This window comes from Oxyura jamaicensis, chromosome 1, assembly GCF_011077185.1.
Source record: "Oxyura jamaicensis isolate SHBP4307 breed ruddy duck chromosome 1, BPBGC_Ojam_1.0, whole genome shotgun sequence".
In the NCBI taxonomy this organism is placed as follows: domain Eukaryota; kingdom Metazoa; phylum Chordata; class Aves; order Anseriformes; family Anatidae; genus Oxyura; species Oxyura jamaicensis.
In genome coordinates this window covers 157768035-157784217 of record NC_048893.1, presented here as the reverse complement: position 1 = coordinate 157784217, position 16183 = coordinate 157768035, and the positions used below count along the sequence as shown (strand labels likewise).

Sequence of the window (16183 nt, the reverse complement as noted above, 5' to 3'; positions counted from 1 at the left end):
TTAATAAATCACAAAAATCCTATTTGGGACTTAATCATTTATCTCAAGGGGGATCACAAATTGCAATGAAGGATCATCACAACTTGTTCAAATGAGACTGCAGCCAAATCTACAAGTGGCTTCCACTTAGATCTCTTTGCCACATGAGGGATTTTAGCATCTGAAGAAGGGAACTACCATTTTCTGTATCAACAATATGGCTTTATATATTTACTGTTTATAATTTTTTTATTATCTATTATTATTGTTATTATTATTATTATTTAGTAGTCCAGGAAAACATTCCAATGGGTGATATGAAAACTGAAGTGCATGATTCACTACCAAAAAGAAAATAATAAAATAATATATGTATATATATATGCAAATATATATGCATATATATATATATATATATATATGCGTATATATAATTATTATTCCTGATATATAGCTCCAGATATTTCTGAATCTAGTCACTGCAATGGAGAGTAGACAGAGCATAGTATGTACAAGCTAAAATTGTTGACTTAATTTGGAAATGGATGGCATTTTGTGTCATTTTGTGAAAGGCTTTTGTGTTCTGCTTTCTGTCTTGGTATTTTATGCTGTTTTCTGAGGCAGTAGGAATAAAAAAATAAATAAAAAAATAATAAAAAAAAATTATTGACTCCAATTTTGTCTACAATCCACTGGAGATTTTGAAAATGCATGTCCTTACATTTTATTTTTTCTTTTCATGTGAATAGAGGTAGTAAATGGTCCATTAGATTCTCTTAATACATTTTGTGACCTAGAGTGGTACACAGTTATAAGAGAAACAAGCAGCATTTGACCTAGCATAATAAAGCTTTAAATGATTTTGTATGATCAATTTAATTAGAACAGGAAATGAAAATATGAGGATATTAATAACCTTGCTCTTTAGTTTAATTGAGTTTAAACTTTAAAAGAACAGCCCTGATTTTTATTTATTTATTTATTTTGATTCAGGATACCCATGTATCCCAAACAGCTTTTATAAGTTTGAAATTTATATTAATTACATTTTAAAAAGTATTTGGCACTGATAATTTTTTGTTTGTTTGTTTGTTTTGTTTTTGAGTCAAAATATAACCAGACTTTTCAGAACTATCCTAAATATTTTCTATATTTCTCAAGAAACTGTCTTGTCAGATATTCTCCTCACTTACCAAAAAAAAAAAAAAAAAAAAAAGGTTTCATAAATTCATAGCAATGATAAATCTTAACCACACCTCTCCTCCTGCCAAATGAATTGAAATTTATGTTTTCCATTTTAGAAGTGTGTTTTGCTGATAATATAACAGAGGAGAAGGAAGGAGAGGAAGCAAAAGGAAGGGAGAAAGGAAAGACTCATTTTGTGTCAAAGAACTGTGGTTAACTGTTAAGTCATACTAGAGTTGCTGAATGTTATAATATTCTGGAAGACCAAAAAAGAACAGCTAGAGAAGTGTCTGCATCCAAATCTGCTCCAAAAGAGAAAGGGAAGTAGTTCATGTAAAAAGATGATTTTGCATTTATACCCAAATGGAGGCATTAAGCACTGAATTCAAAACAAAAACAATTTTCTCAGTAAGAGCTGTTACTAAAGCCCTTCTTTCAATCTAGAATAAACTGGAAACTGATAATTTCATATATACTCTTAACAGTTGTTTTCAACTCAGCTGGTCAGCTCAGTTTTTCTTGTTCAATAATCTAGCTAGAAAGAATCTCACTGTAAGCAATATAGCATTTTCTATTTACTTTAAAGAAGTTTAGAGTGTTAATTTGTGATTCAAAAATCTTTTGTTAAAACTTTATTATTTAAATGTATGTTTTTAAATATGACTTTATAACACTATAGTGAGGTTATATCTATATATGTAATATCTGATTATATTAAAATCCCTGACTTACTTGTAACCTGGATTTACAATGAAATATTCTCCAAACATGGCCAGGAGTAGAACTGGGATAAGCACTTCCAAGAAGGCTTCCCACTGGGGATTCTGTTTGAAGATAAGCTATTTAAAAAGGTATGAACATTTTTCTGTTTTGATATGTAAGTACAGATCTAGAGTAGACTTTTTACTTTTTTTACACAGTGTAGACTATTTAACATCTTTGTTGGTGACATGGACAGTGGGATTGAGTGCACCCTCAGCAAGTTGACACCAAGCCATGTGGTGCAGTCAACATACTGGAGGGAAGGGAAGCCATCCAGAGGGACTTGGATAGGCTTGAGGGGTGGGCTTGTGTGAACCTCATGAAGTTCAGCGAGGCAAAGTGCAAGGTCCTGCACCTGGGTCAGGGCAATCCTGAGCACACACATAAACTGGGTAGAGAATAGATTGAGAATAACTCTGATGAGGTCTTGGGTGTGTAAGTTGATGAGAAGCTCAATAGGAGCTGGCAATACAGTCCAGCAAGCTAACCTTAACCTGGGCTGCATCAAAAGAAGCATGAGTCATGGGAGGTGATTCTCTCCCTCCACTCTGCTCTCATGAGACCCCATCTGGATTACTGTGTTCATCTCTGGTGCTCCCAGTATAAGTACCTCAACATATTAGAGCAAGGCCAAAGGAGGGCCATGAAGATGATCAGAGGGTTAGAACACCTCTCCTATGAAGAGAGGTGTCTAAACTAAAAGAGTGTAGATTATATTAGGTATAAGGAATAAATTATTTACTCTGAGGGTGGTGAGGCAGTGAAGCAGGTAGCCCAGAGAAGCTGTGGATGCCCCATCCCTGGAAGTGTTCAAGGCCAGCTTGGATGGGTCTTTGAGCAACCTGATGTAGTGGAAGGTGTCCCTGGCCACAGCAGGTGGAGGGGGAGGGGGTGGGGGGTGGGGGGGAAGGGTGGAACTAGATGAGCTTTATGTGTCCCTTCCACACAAGCCATTATATGATTCTATGATATTCTGCTAGATTAACTCAGTATCTTGAAGATGTTTACTTTAGGATGAGCTGAATAATACTCATCACTAGCTAGACCACACAAAAAAAAAAATATAAAATATTATTTCTTCCTCCAAAAAGTGATTAAAAACAAACCAAACCAAAACAAACAAGCAAAAACTAAGTGAAAACCAGGCTTGAAAGGAATGTGTTGTGTCAAAACTGATGACTGATATTTATTATATGAATATCCGTTTATGTAAAAGCTTGCACTACAGATAATTACATTTATAAAATTAAATTTTTTTTTAAGGATCCCATTGCTAACAATATTAAAGCTAATGTGTGTTTTTTTAGGAAAAAAAAAAAAAAAAAAAAAAAAAAAAAAAAAAAACTAGGGGTTTTATTAGTACCACCAGTTTGTTTCTAGTTTCTATTTATGTGTAGGACAGATTTTATTTCTTAGCTGCAGAAATGTTTAAAATAAATAACAAATCTTACATTCCCATACAAGGATCTCAATATATTCAGGATATTTTTTTAGACTATACCTGTGATTATATATTTTCAAAAGCAAACATATTCCAAGCTACTAATTCAGAAAACAGAATTACATGATAGTTGAGGTTGGAAAGGACTTCTGGATCTTGCCTTGCTCAACACCTTTGCTTAGAGTAGGCTTATCTACACTGGGTTACTGAAGGTTGTATTCAGTTGAGTTTTGATTATCACCAAAGATCCGTTTTTTGGGACTCCACCACAAATTCTGTGGGCAATGTCCTTCAGTACTCGACCATCCTCACAGGAATATGCATATATATTTTGTCCAGGTGGAATTTCCTAAATCAATATTTGCCTTTTTTTTTTTTTTTTTTTTTTTTGTCTTGGCAAAAGATAACACTGGGAAGAGTCTGTCTCTGTCTTCTTTATTCCCCCTGCCCAGGAGTCTACATCTGAATGATGTGTATCATCTCCTCCCCTACAACATGTCCTGAAACTTCCCTTCAAACAGGTCTAACAGTCCCAGCTCTCTCAGATCCTCCATGTATAATAAATCCTCCAAGACCTTATCATCTTCATTCACTTTGTTGGATTCACATCTGTATATTTGTCTCCGTTGTACTAGGGAGTCCAAACCTGCAAACAGGACTCTTGACATTGCCAGTGCTGTGCAGGGGGGAAGAATCACACAGAATCATTGAATATCCCAAGTCAGAAGGGACCCAACCTCAGTCAGCCTGCTGGCAATGCTTTTCCTAATGCAGCTCCGGGTGTTGGTCTTCTTTGTCATAATGGTGCACTGTTGAGTCATGTTCAAATCATTATGAACAGGATCACATATCCTTTCCTGTCAACCTTTCCAATTGGTTGTCTCCCAGCCAGTACTAAGCTTATTCCTCTGCAGGTGCAAGGCTTTATGAGATTCTTGCTGTCCCATTTCTCTGACCTATTTGTTTCCCAGTGGCAACTCACCCATCTGGAATATCAGCCACTATTCCCAGTTTTGCATTACCTGCAAACTTGCTGAGGGTGCACTCTGTTCTATCATCTAGGTCATTAATGAAGTTGTTAAACAATATTGGACCAACTATTGACTCCTGGGGCATAGTTATAATGATTTGCATCCAGCCAGACTTCACGATGCTGAACACAATCCTCTGAGCCTGGCAGCTCAGCCAATTTTCAATCTATTTTATAGTCCAGTTACCTAGCATTTTATTTGATAAATCTACCAATGAGGATGTGATGGGAGACAGTGTTAAAAACCTTACTAAAATCAAAATCAAGCAACATTCACTGTTATCCCCTGTTGTGGTTTAACCCAGCCGGCAGCTAAGCACCACACAGCTGTTTTTTCACTCATCCCCCTCTCTGGGATGAGGGAGAGAAACAGGAAAACGAAGCCTGTGAGCTGAGATAGAGAGTTTATTAAGACAGAAAATAATAATAATAACTAATACTACTAATAATAGTACTACTAATTATAATGTGTATGAAAAAAGTGATGCGCAATGCAATTGCTCACCACCCGCTGACCGATGCCAAGCCTATCCCTGAGCAGCCAGCCCCCCCACCCTGGCTAGCCACCCCTATATATTGTTTAGCATGATATCAGATGGTATGGAATACCCCTTTGGCCGGTTTGGGTCAGATGTCTGTCCCCTCCCAGCTCCTGCTGCACCCCTAGCCTGCCTGCTGGCAGGACAGAGTGAGAAGCTGAAAAGTCTTTGGCTTTGTGTAAGCACTGCTCTGCAACAATTAAAACATCAGCATGTTATCGGCACTCTTCTCATCCTACATCTCAACTACTTCTCAACATAGCACCCTACCAGCTGCTAGGAGGAAAATTAACTCTGTTCTAGCTGAAACCAGGACATGAGGTTTTGTTTAATAATGAACTTTTGCTGCAGACTAAAAGCTATGTGTACATAAACTCCTCCAAGCCAGCCAATCTTCTTCCCATGGCCTGCCAGAAAACAGCAATGTAAGCATGTAATCAAATTAAAGCCAAAACTTTCAGCCCAGCCCTTGACCTGAATAGTGAGTGAGGATCTGGATCCTAGCATTTATACGTGATAGTTTATATGCAGCCAAAGTAAATACTGTAGTCAGAGATCATGGGGCTAGATTTTGAAAAGTCCTGCATAAAGAAAAGATCTCAGAAAACCAAATTTAAATAATGTTAAGAAAAGTAATTGCTATATTCTCTATCTGTCATAACTAGACAGATAAAAATCTATAATAGCAATTTTGCCTTTAAGATATTTTATTTATTCTTATTGTTTTATTTATTCTTATTATTGTGTAACAGGCTCTGTATTAATTCTCCTCCCAGACTGACTAACAGAAATATGACCCTTGTGCAACTTTTGTAGTTAATTAATTAGGTCAAAACTAACCACTAAGCCCCTTGTCAGGTTATTTCTATTAGTGATAAGGAGAAATTGACTTTAAAACATTGAAGCCAGGTAGATGAGCCTATTCCACAGGGTCTCTTGCCTCCACCCTTGTTAAGTGAAATCTGCCAGGTGTGGCTTATTTGACCTTTGCTATACAGGAAGCATGAAGCTGGAGGGAGGGGAATTGGATCCCCAGGGGAGTCTGAGGTTCAGGTTACCTAGGGTGTTTTTATATCATGGTGAACTCAGTGTTCCCTAGTAGGCTGTTTTTTTTTTTTTTTTTTTTTTTTTTTTTTTTTTTTTTTTTTTTTTTCATGTTTCCTACCATCTCTGTGAAATAGTTTTAGAGTCTCTATGAGTTAGCTACATTGTTGGCACCTTCTCAGTACAGTAGAACCCTGGTGGTACTACCTCTCTGCGAAGCAGTTTGGAAGTGACTCAAGTTCAGAAGCTGACAGGTAAGTGTTCCTGGCTGCTACAGTTGTTTAATGTTGAGGAGTTTGAGTACTTCCTTCAAATCAAAAATCAAGTACTTCCATCAAATATTCTCAGGATGTTCAGGCCAGCATGTTTTTATTATTATGTCTCCTGAATGCACTTCAGGTTTTGTCTAAGGTTAAACCACTAGTAATGTGTTAATATCCACAGATCCAGATGAAGTCAAGTGTAACAACCCATGTGGTGGAAGTTTGTACAGAGTGCACTGTCATCACATACCAGCTGATGGGCAGTAATGATCTGGAAAGACCATGAGGAACCCACAGGGGATGAATTGGTTAAACAACTCTGGAAGTATTAAGACAGTCTCTCCTCTTCCCTGCATCTTGGCCGTGGAGAAACTTTCTGAAGAGATCCACCAACTTAAAGAGTTTTTCTCTCCATCTGTACAAACCAGTGTCTCATCTATCAGGGGTATGTGTCCTTCTGGATGGTACATCCATCCAAGGAAGATGACAGAGTAGGTACACACCCCGTGCCACCCTGTGGTTTTATCTATGTGACCATGGAGAGGACAAAGGAAAATGGGATGGAAAAATCTACCTCAATACTAAAGGCACAGGTATGTGAGTTGCAAGGAAAACCAATTGGGGGGGGAGGGGGGTACTATGAGAAACTTGCTGTCCCAAAATCCAGGGGGCAGTCCTCAGTCCTTGGACCTGGTCTGCAGACCTTTGCTTTGACTACTTATGGCTAAAAATCTCTCGTCAATAACAATAGCTGAAAAGGTTCTGGACTAAGGCAGTGTTGACCATGAGCCAGCAGTGTGCCCTGGTGGCCAAGAGGGCTAATGGGATCCTGGTGTACATTAAAAGGAGTGTGGCCAGCAGGTCAAGGGAGGTGATCCTCCCCCTCTACTCTGCCCTGCTCAGGCTTCACCTGGAGTACTGTGTCCAATTCTGGGCTCCCTGGTACAAAAAAGACAGGGATCTCCTGGAAAGAGTGTAGCGGAGGGCCACAAAGATGATACGGGGCCTGAAGCATCTTCCCTATGAGGATAGGCTGAGAGACCTGGGTCTGTTCAGCCTGGAGAAGAGAAGACTGAGAGGGGATCTTATCAATGTGTACAAGTAGATGAGGGGTGGGAGACAAAAGGATGTAGCTAACCTCAGTAGCTTGTGGGGATAGGACAAGGGGCAACGGCTGCAAAATAGAACACAGGAAGTTCTGCACTGACATGTGAAAGAACTTCTTTACGGTGAGAGTGACGGAGCACTGGAACAGGCTGTCTAGGGAGGTTGTGGAGTCTCCTTCTCTGGAGATATTCAAGGCCCATCAGGACGCCTACCTGGGCAGCCTGCTCTGAGGAACCTGCTTTGGCAGGGGAGTTGGACCTGATGATCTTTTGAGGTCCCTTCCAACCCCTACAGTTCTGTGACTCTGTGTGATTCTGTGATTTAACACATTAATTTAAAAAAAAAAAAAATCATCACAGTAGGGCAGAAGGATTTTAAATGGTGTTCATGTTTTCTTCTTATCAGTGGGCTAGGGCATTTAGAGTTCCTTTCCCCTATCATAAGCTCCCCTTAGGTTTGTAATTATGGCTCCAGCCCTAACCTCTACTCTCTTTTCCACCTGAAGTATAAAGAGGCCCATATTCTTTTTCAAATAGTCTGGAATAATGCATCCTCTTGCCTTCATGAGAAGCCTTCTGTTATTACTGAAGAGACATGGCTCATAGAATCATTAAGGTTGGAAAAGACCTCCAAGGTCATGTGGTCCAACCATCCCCCTGGCACCAATATCAATTCAACTAATGCAGGTTCCTCTGCAGGGCTTTCCTACTTTCCAGCACATAGACACTTCCCCACAACTTGCTGTTGTCTGCAAACTTACTGAGGGTGCACTCAATTCCCTCATCCAAATCATCAATAAAGATATTAAACAGGATGTCCTCAAACACCAACCCCTGGGGAACATTACTCTTGTCCGATTGCCAGCTGGATTTCACTCCATTCACCACCACTCTCTGGGCCTGGCCACCCAGCCAGTTTTCTACCCACCAAGGAGTGTACCTGCCCAAGGCATGGGCTGCCAGCTTCTCCAAAAGAATCCTGTGGGAGACCATGTCAAAGCCTTTGCTGAAGTCTAGGTAGGCTATATCAACAGCCTTTCCCTCATCCACCAGGTGGGCATCGACCAGGTGGGTTACCTTCTCATAGAAGGAGATGAGGTTGGTCAGGCATGACTTGCCTTTCCATGATGACTGGGCCTGAGCCCCCAGTTGCCCCACATAGGCTGTTGTGATTGCATTCAAGATGAACTGTTCTGTCACCTTTCCTAGCACTAAGGTCTTGGTTGACAGGCCTGTAGTTCCCCAGGTTCTCCTTACAAACCTTCTTATAAACGGGCATCTCATTAGCAAGTCTCCAGTCGTTTGAGACCTCTCCGGATGACTATGACCACTGATAGATGATGGAAAGTGGCCCAGTAATAACATAAAACAAATCATAGAATCATTAAGGTTGGAGAAGACCTCCAAAATCATCTGGTCCAAGCATTCCTTTAGTCCAACCCACATCCACAAGCTCCCTCAGAACCCTTGGGTGCATCCCATTGGGCCTGTAGATTTGTGGGTGTCTAGCTTGCCTAAATAATGTCTAATCCAATCTTCTTCAACCAGGGAAAAGTCTTCCTCTCTCTAGGTTTTCTCTCTTGTTTCTGGGCTTGGTAGCGCATAGGGGCTAGCCTTAGCAGTGAAGAATGAAGCAAAGAAGCCATTCGATAACTCTACCTTCTCTGTATCTGCCTGTTATGGTTTAACCAAGCTGTCAGCTGAGCACCACACAGCTGTTTGCTCACTCTCCTCCCTCTCTGGGATGGGGGAGAGAATTAGAAATGAAAGCCTGTGGGTTGAGAAAATCTTTGTTAGGACAGAAAAGAAAGGAAACTAATAACAATAGTTCTACTATTAATAATATGCACAAACAAGTGATGAACAATGCAATTGCTCACCACCTGCTGTCTGATGCCCAGCCTATCCCCGAGCAGCCAGTCCCCCTACCCCCGCCAGCCCCCGCCCCCCCCCCCCCCCCCCCCCTTCCCCATTTTCATTGTTCAGCATGAAGTCAGATGGTATGGAATACCCCTTTGGCCAGTTTGGGTCAGCTGTCTTGGATCTGTCCCCTCCCTGCTCCTGCTGCACCCCCAGCCTGCCCGCTTGCAGGACAGAGCAAGAAGCTGAAAAGTCCTTGGCTTAGTGTAAGCACTGCTCTGCAACAATTAAAACATCAGTGTGTTATCAACATTCTTATTCTAAATCCCAAACATAGCACCCTACCAGCTACTAGGAAGAAAACTAACTCTATCCTAGCTGAAACTGGGACACCACTGTTACCAAGGCACCCACCTCATTTAGCAGCACACTCACTTTTTCCTTAGTCTTCCTTTTCCTGCTGATTTGAAGAAGCCTTTCTTGTTATCCTTGATGTCCCTTGCAAAATTTAATTATAACTGGGCCTTGGCCTTCCTCATTCCACCCCCACATTCTCTGATAATGTTCTTATATTCCACCCAAGTCATCTGTCCCTTCTTCCACAACATGTACGCTTTCTTCTATGTTTTTCCAAGAGCTCCTTGCCCATCCACACAGATCTCCTGTTCCCCTTGCTCGACTTTCTCATAAGGAGGCACTGATCGTGAGATTGGAGGAAGTGGTGTTTGAATATTAGCTAATGCTCCTGGACCCCCTTTCCCTCTAGGGCCCTGACTCAGGGTATTCCTCCAATTAGGTCTCTGAAGAGGTCAAAGTTAGCTCTCTTGAAATCCAGGGTTGTGGTTCTACTTTTGGCACTGCTTCATCCTTGCCAGACCTTGAACTTCAATGTCTTCTGATCGCTGCAGCAGAGACTGACCTCAACCTTCACGTTTCCCACTAGACCATCTCTGTTTGTTAGTACTAGCTCCAGCAATGCTTCTCTACTTGTTGGCTCATCTGCCACCTGCATCAAGAATTTATCCTCAATGTTCTGCAGTAACCTCCTGGACTGTTTGTTCTGAGCTGTGTTGTCTTCCTATCAAATACCATGGTGGTTGAAGTCCCCCATAAGAACCATGGCCTGTGAACATGAGGCAGCTTGAAGCTGCCTGTAGAAGACAGTGTAGAACCCTTCCTCTTCCTGATCTGGTGGCCTGTAGTAAACATCCCCCACAATGTCACCCTTGTTGGTCTGCCCTTTAGTCCTTACCATAGGCTCTGAACTTGTGCTTCACCCCCTGCTAGGTAGAGATGCACAGATTCCAGTTGCTCACTCATGTAAAGAGCAACTCCACCAACTCACCTTCCTGGCCCGTCCTTCCTAAAAACCATTCATGGTCATGTTCCAGTCATGAGAGTTGTCCCACCATGTCTCAGTGATTGCAACGAGATCGTATTTAGGTTGGAAATTAGGAAACATTTATTCTCAGAATGAGTAGTCAGGCACTGGAATGGGTTGCCAGGGAAGTGGTGGTGTTACCATTCCTGGGGGTTCAAGAAAAGGTTGGACATAGTGCTTAGGGACATGGTTTAGTGGCTGATATTGGTAGTAGGGTGATGGTTGGACCAGATGATCTTGAAGGTCTTTTCCAACCTTAATGATTCTATGATAGCCCTGCAACTGCACGAACACCTCCAGTTCCCCTTCATTATTCTCTGTGCTGTGTGCATTTACGTAGAGGCATTTGAGTTGGGTTCCCAATGCATCTGTCTTTCTGGATGTGGCATCCATAACTCATCCATATGGGCTTATGGTAACTCTCCTGTAAGCTCTGTTCCCTTTCTAGGCATCCTTTACCGGCTATAGTAATCAGCTAGCGTGAGTGGAATGGCATGTCATATCATACCTTATCACCAGCATCCCTGAAGATATCCCCCTCCCACTTTGAATCTAGTTTAAAGTCTGATCAATGAGCCCCACCTGCTCATGACCAAGGACCTTCCTCCCCCTTTGGGAAAGATGAATCCCATTCAATGTCACCAAGCCTGGTGCCGTGTAAGGATTCCTGTCACCAAAGAACACAAAATTTTGGCGATGACTTCAGCCATGGAGACGTGTTCATGGACGCTATTTATGAAATGTGTTAATTTGTTTCGTGTCAGTATGGAACAATGCTAGGGCCTCATGATGAAATATAAGCTCCTATTTAAGAAAAACAGAGTGATTAGTGTACATAGTTCTTGTATCATGCAAAGGAAGGGTCCAGCAATTTGTGCAAATAGAGGGTTGGAAGGACAAACATTGAGACTCTAGTCTGGGAGATAAGAGGACCAAGGAGTTTTTTTTTAGGAAACTGCAGACTTTTGCATGGGACGCTGCCCAAGCCTCTGATAACCAGCAAAGAGATCCACCAAATAAGGAGAAAGGGGGAGTTGAAGGATGACCGAAGGACAAAGTGTGGGAGGAAGACTACGAGCCTTCAGCACAAGAGACCCCCAGAAAGACCACCAGAGACTGATATGCATGCGTCCGGAGAGGGTTTGGATTCCTGGAACTAATTATAATAACCCTGACTTTTCTAGGAATAGTGATGAATATGTATTAGTCTAGGAGCATAAAAATCAGCCACCTGATGTAACAGGTGTGTGTCTTGGTGGAGCAGAGACTCCCGGCACACCCAGCGCTGTTTGCTTGCCTCTATTCCCTTAATAAATTACAAACTTTAATTAGAATCCTATTTGGGACTCAATCATTTACCACACTATCGTTCTGCTTCTGTTTATGTCAGTACTGGGGAGAATGGAGGAGAAGATAACTTGTGCACCTGAGTTCCTTATCATCCATCCCAAATCCTTGAAGTCTCTTTTAATTGCTGTTGGGCTACTAGTTGCCACTTCTCCTCCTCCCAGATGTAGGACCAGCAACGGATAATAGTCTGAGGATCGAACCAAGCTGGGAAGTCACATGGTGATGTCTTTAATCTGGGCCCCAGGAATACAGCAGAATTCCTCTAGAGGAGGATCCCTTCTACATATTGGACCCTCTGTTCCCCCTGTTGTGGAATCACCTACACCTAAAAACCACCCTTTTTCCTCCTGCTGGTGGTTGTGGTACAGGGAGTTGGCCTTTCCAAACCTGGCAATATCTCTGGTAGAGAGGGTTCACTACCTTCTCTATCCATTAACTGCCCTTCAGCCTCCAGGGCCTCATACCTGTTCCTCAGGGCTACCCGATAGGGTAAGATGGGTATTTCTACTGCCACCTTGAGACTGGACATTTTTCCAATAATTCACATCCTTGTAGCTTCTGCCTTGCTTCTGCTGGAGTATGGATACTGCACTCTCTTCTTGTTGGGGAATTCCTGGTGCCTGTTCTTATTTGACCAAGGCCAGAGCTTGGCATCAGCAATCTACCTCCCTCTCTGAATCCCAGATGCCCCTCCATTTTTCCACCTCTTCTCGTAGTTCAACTACCACGCTGAGCATGTATTCCACCTGCTCAAATTTCATGCAGTTGCTATCTCTGCAGCTGCCCAAAGGTGGTGTGAAGCTTTGGCACTTCCTGCAACCTGGCACCTGTACAGCTGCATGCTGATTTAAATGGCCTGCTGCTGCTGCTTCTGGCTCCACCCAAGCCTTGTCAGATGCCCTTGCAAGGGCTACCAGGTCCTGATGGCTCCCTCAACTGCCTCAAAAGGGCCTTGATGAAGGAAAACTCCTGCATGCTTTGATGCCCAGCTCTGCTGAAGAGCGCATCTGCCCCAGTGCTGCTACCTACTATTAGAAGATGTATATGCCTGATCAGGAGGTCTTGGGTGCATTAAGGTTCAAAACGAGTTATTTTTGTCACTGTTCTCAGTGACAGATTCATGTTGTCTGCAGGTTCACTGTTACTATACAATTTGTTTCTGATCTTTTTTTTTTTTTTTTTTTTTTTTTTTTGATTTTGCTCATACCTCCAAGGTATGTAGGGAAAAATATTCATTATATACATTTATTTTATTTTATTTTATTTTTTTATATATATAAAATACATATAAATATGAAGAAAGGATGAGAAAGTTGGGGTTGTTCAGTCTAGAGAAAAGAGAAGGAGAAATCTTAGAATGGCCTTACAGTGTAAAGGGGAACTGCAAGAAAGCTGGAGAGGGACTCTTCAGTGTAGTGACAGGATAAGGCATAATAGGTTTAAACTAAAATAAGGTAAAATTGTAAAATTACATTAGATATAAAGAATAAACTCTTTACTCTGAGGGTGGTGAGGCACTGGAACAGGTTGTCCAGCGAAGTTTTGGATGCTCCATCCCTGGAGGTGTCCAAGGCCAGGTTGGATGGGGCTTTGAGCAAGTGGATCTAGCAGAATGTATCTCTACCAGTTGCACAGGGGTTGGGACTAGACAATCTTTAATACCCATTTCAGCCCAAATTATTCTATGATTCCATGATTTTTTTCACAATTTTTATGTTGCTTGGATCTCTATTATGTTCAGCTACAAGACTTTGCCCCCTTCGTTGTCACATTGCTCAAATATTTGGGTAACATTCTTATATATTGTACTTCACTTAGAACATCACATTGTTACACCGTGCTTATATACCGTTGTTGCTTACGGAAATTTAGTGTAATTTTACTGGGGTTGAAGGTAAACTATTAGTAATTATTTCCTGATAACTTCACTTTGACCTACGGGTGACATAGGCCAGTGTTTTGACTACAGAATGGAGGGCTTGTCTGACACTGTTTTTTTATTATTATTTATTTATTTTTATTTGTTTGTTTTTGTAAATTCTTGAAAATATAAATATAAGAAAGACTTAGTTCATTTAAAAATATGTTGATTTACTCTAAGACCTTTCCCATAGCTTATGTGTGTGGCAGCACTGCATGCAGACTTACTTATGATAATACTGTGGGATAATCACTAAATATTGTTCAGCATTAGATTATATGTCATTTAAATAAATAAACAGAAGATTCTGTGTTGTGGAACTGATACCTCTGCTGTATTTCTATCTCCCACACATTTATTTTTTCACAAAGGTTAGAGACCGGACCCTTGGGCTGACAAAACCGCTTTGTAAATAGAGAATGATAGCAAGACAAGGAAGGTGATAAAGGTTAGAATCAAAGCATAGTATAAAAGTTTTTTGTTTGTTTGTTTGTTTGTTTTGAAAACTCAACCATTAAAAAGAAAAGAAGAAAAAAAAAAGGAAGAAATAAATTGATGTTTTAAATTCTACCAAAATCTAAAATCTTAAGTTGCCTTTGACCTGTGTACTTAACATGGCAGCTAACTACTGCTCTTTCCTCAAGCTCATAAATAATGTGTCAGTACTTGAAAAGAGACTTTGGACATGATACTATATATATATTTCATGAAAACATTCTTAACTATTTCAATAACATTTTATGTGCTTCAAACATTTAGGCTTGGACAGTTCATATCATTATTTGTTAAATAGAAAAGAACATCATAATAAAACTAGAAATAAACAAAACGTAAAGTGAAATAAAGCATATATTTCTTTTTGAAATCTATAACTGAGACAAAGCTTAACGACAATCGAAAGATTTTAAAAAATCATCAAAAACTAATAAGACTGGCTTGTTACTCATTGCTAATTTGATCAAATTTAGTTCTCGTGTGAAATGACAATTAAAAAATGGTTTTAGATCATGTATTGGGTTTATATGGCAAAGTTTTGGTAGAAGAGGGCCGCAGGTGTGGCCTCTTGAAGAAGAACACAAAAGCTGCCCCATGTTAGGTAAGGGCCAGTTTCGTCTGGCTCCAAAGGGACCCTCCACTGCCCAGAGGTGAGCCAATTATCAAGGTTATTTGCACCTCTTGTGAGAGCAGATTTAAGAAAGAGAAACAAACATAAAAACAAACACACACAAAAAAACTGCTGCAGAACAGCAGCTAGGAGAGTGAGGAGTGAGAAACAGCCTTGCAGACACTAAGGTCACAGAAGAAGTGGGGGGAGTGGGGGCAAGGGGAGGAGGCCATGGTGGAGAAGGTGGATCTGGGCAGAATGAGGCTGTAGCCCATGGAGAGCCCCTACAGGAGAAAACTCTTGGCTGGAACTGCAGCCTGTGGAGAGGAGCCTGCACAGGAGGAGGTGGTCTGGCAGAAATGGCCACCCTACTGACATTGGAGCAGTTTGATCCTGATGGATGGACCCTGTGATATGGACCCATATTTGGAGCAGTTCTTGAAGAGCTGCTGCCTGTGGGAAAAATATGCAGGATCATTTCAGGAAGTACTGCATCTGCAGTTGCATCTGCACTGCAACTGCATCTGTGGGAGGGACCCCACATTGAAGCAGGGGAAGAGTGACCACGAAGGAGTGGTGGAAATGAGGTGTTACCAACTGGCTGCAACCCCCATTCCCCTGTTCCCCTGCACGTCTCAGGGGGAGGAAGTAGAAGAGGGTGGATGGGGGGAAGGTGTTTTTAGGTTGTTTTCTCTGTTTCTCACTTCTTTAACTTGTTAGTAATAAGCAACAAATTTCACTAATCTCCCTACACTAAGTGTGTTTTGCCTATAATGATAATTGTAGAGTGATCTCCCTGTCCTTATATTAACCCTTGAGCCCTTTCAATTTTATTTTCTCTCCCTTTCCCTTTGAGAAGGGGAAGTGAGAGAGCAGTTGTGGTGGAGCTCAGCTGCCTAGCTGGGTAAAACAACCACAGGCCATTAAAGAGCTAAGGAATCCCTATCAGCCTCTTAAAAAGGATTTGATTGTCTAGAGAAGGAGTTTGGCTGCTTGTCAATTTATCAAACTATTTTTTTGTTGTTCTTTTCTTTTCTTTTCTTTTCTTTTCTTTTCTTTTCTTTTCTTTTCTTTTCTTTTCTTTTCTTTTCTTTTCTTTTCTTTTCTTTTCTTTTCTTTTCCTTTCCTTTCCTTTCCTTTCCTTTCCTTTCCTTTCCTTTCCTTTCCTTTCCTTTCCTTTCCTTTCCTTTCCTTTCCTTTCCTTTCCCTTCCCTTCC

At 41.1% G+C, this 16183-nt stretch overlaps 1 long non-coding RNA gene across 1 annotated transcript in view; it reads right to left on the bottom strand.

Annotated features, from left to right (window-relative positions):
* Positions 1-9292, bottom strand: part of LOC118163224 — a 20136-nt gene extending 10844 nt beyond the window's left edge. The window contains exons 1-2 of the long non-coding RNA XR_004748929.1: positions 9173-9292; positions 7609-7616 (exon numbers count right to left, since the gene is read on the bottom strand). This is a non-coding gene — a long non-coding RNA (uncharacterized LOC118163224). The remainder of the gene's footprint in view (positions 1-7608; positions 7617-9172) is intronic.
* Positions 9293-16183: the final 6891 nt, after the last annotated feature.